The following is a 2,500-nucleotide window of genomic DNA, read 5'->3' on the forward strand; positions in this document are numbered from 1 at the left end:
GAGGGGCTCTGGCGGCCAGCCCGGGCCCCGGAGCTCGAGAAGGAAAAAAGGACCGGGCCCGCGAGAGACGGGGGCCCTGCCGCAGGGGGGCAGTCCGACCGGGGCTCACCGTGCGGCAGGCCCGGGCGTCGGCAGGGGAAAGCGGGCGAGGAGGCGCGGGGGCCGGGTGCCTACGGCCATACCGGACCGAACGCCCCCGATCCCGTCCGATCTCGGAAGGTAAACCGTCCCGGGCCTGGCTAGTACTTGGATGGGTGACCGCCTGGGAATCCCAGGTGCCGTAGGCAGCTTTTCCCGGTCCGAGCCAGCTCTCTCTCCTTTTCTGGGGAGGAAGGAGAGGGGGGGGACGGGCCGGAAAGCCCCTCGTCGCTCCTGCCGAGTCGGAGGTCGCGGCCGCAGGTCACGGGTCTGGGCGCCTGGGGTCCGGCTCCCCACCCGGCTTCCTCCGCGGAGGACCCACCGAAGCCGCTGGGGGAGACCCCGGGCATGGGGCGGACTGGCCCGGACCCTCCCGGCCGCCGGCCCGCAGGACCGCCCCGAATCCCCCCGCCCCGCGGCCACCCAGGCCAGGCCTGGCCAGGCGGGACGGACGGCGGGTGTCCAGCGCCCAGCGGCTTCCGCCAGCGGGGACCCACGGCCCCCAAAGCCGCAGGGGGAGGCCCCGGGCCCGGGACGGACTCGCTCGGACCCCCTGCGCCCGGGCGCCGGCTCGCGGGACCGCCCCGAATCCCCCCGCGGCCACCCAGGCCAGGCCTGGCCAGGCGGGACGGACGGCGGGTGTCCAGCGCCCAGCGGCTTCCTCCAGCGGGGACCCACGGCCCCCAGAGCCGCAGGGGGACACCCCGGGGCCGGGACGGACTCGCTCGGACGCGCTCGGACCCCCTGCGCCCGGCCGCCGGCTCGCGGGACCGCCCCGAATCCCCCGCCCCGCGGCCACCCAGGCCAGGCCTGGCCAGGCGGGACGGACGGCGGGTGTCCAGCGCCCAGCGGCTTCCGCCAGCGGGGACCCACGGCCCCCCAGAGCCGCAGGGGGAGACCCCGGGGCCGGGACGGACTCGCTCGGACGCGCTCGGACCCCCTGCGCCCGGCCGCCGGCTCGCGGGACCGCCCCGAATCCCCCCGCGGCCACCCAGGCCAGGCCTGGCCTGGCCTGGCAGGCCGGCGTGCAGCTCCCCCGGGCTTCCTCCCCCGACGACCCGCGCCCCCCCGAGCCGCAGGCGGAGACCCCGGCCCCGGGGCGGACCGGCCCGGGCTCGCTCGAGCCCCCTGCGCCCGGCCCGCAGGACCGCCCCCCCCCCCCCCGAATCCCCCGGGAGAGGCCCGGCCTGCACGCCACTGACGACCCGCGGCCCCCAAAGTCGCGGGAGGCGCCCCCGGCCCCGGGGGCCGGTTAGCTCCGTGTCGCTCCGCGCCCCCCCCCCGCCCCTCGCTGCCGGGACCGGGCACCGCCCCAGAGTCAGCCGCAGCCGGACGGCCTGAGAGCTGCCCTCCTGTGGACGACGGTGAGTTTACCTTGACACTAACCGGCCATCAGCCAGGTCAACCCCATTGCTAGACTGGGGTGGACCTGGTGGCCGAGTGGGGACTTGGAACATTTGACAGCTGCTCCCCGGGGCTTGACCGCTTGTCCTGAACGCCCCCCCCCCACCCCACCCCCCCCAGCCCCCGGCTCCTGCTCCCCTCTCCCCAGCCTCGGTGCTCCGCTCCCTGCCTCGGAGGCTGCCCCTTTGCGGCGCCTGCATCGCCTCCGAGGACGCGCACCTTCCGGAGGCTGGACGTAAAGCCTGACGCCCGCCACCGCCGCCGACCCGGCTCTCCGAGGGACGACTGTGAGGCCTCCCCCCACCCCCGGACCGCCCTGGGGACGACTGCTAAGCCTCCCCCAACGGACCGCCCGGGGGAAGACTGCTAAGCCTTCCCCGGACCGGCTCCGTCTCGACTATTAAGCCCCCCCTCTGTGGTCCTCAAGACCACTGCCGCTCTGCCCTCGGAGTGGGGTGACGCCCGGGCCGGAAAGCAAACCGGCCACCAGGTCAACCCGTTGAATCCATTGGGTTGACCTGGTGGCCGGAAAGGAAACCGGCCGCCAGGTCAACCCAATAGATTCAGCGGGTTGACCTGGTGGCCGAACGGGGACTTTGAAAATTTTACAGCTGCTTCCCCTGGGGTTGACCTGTTGTCCCGGTGGGGACTTTGAACATTTGACAGCCGCTACCCGGGGCTTGACCTGTTGTCCTGAACGCCCCCCACCCCACGGCTCCTGCTCCCCACTCCCCAGCCTCGGTGCCCCGCTCCCTGCCTCAGAGGCCGCCTCTCTGCGGCAGCTGCAGCGCGTCCGAGGACGCTCACCCTCCGGAGGCTGGATGTAAAGCCTGACACCCGCCACCGCCGCCGACCCGGCTCTCCCAGGGACGACTGTGAGGCCTCCCCCCACCCCCGGACCACCCTGAGGACGACTGCTAAGCCTCCCCCACCGGACCGCCCGGGGGAAGACTGCGAC

The 2,500-nt window shown here is 74.8% G+C and overlaps 1 non-coding gene across 1 annotated transcript; it reads left to right on the forward strand.

The window, feature by feature from the left end:
- Positions 1–168: 168 nt before the first annotated feature.
- LOC128823573 (5S ribosomal RNA) lies at positions 169–287 on the forward strand. Its single transcript, XR_008441817.1, has one exon. It is a non-coding gene; the product is annotated as a 5S ribosomal RNA (ribosomal RNA).
- The last annotated feature ends 2,213 nt before the right edge of the window (positions 288–2,500 follow it).

The sequence above is a fragment of the Malaclemys terrapin genome, chromosome 15, assembly GCF_027887155.1.
Source record: "Malaclemys terrapin pileata isolate rMalTer1 chromosome 15, rMalTer1.hap1, whole genome shotgun sequence".
Taxonomy (NCBI): domain Eukaryota; kingdom Metazoa; phylum Chordata; order Testudines; family Emydidae; genus Malaclemys; species Malaclemys terrapin.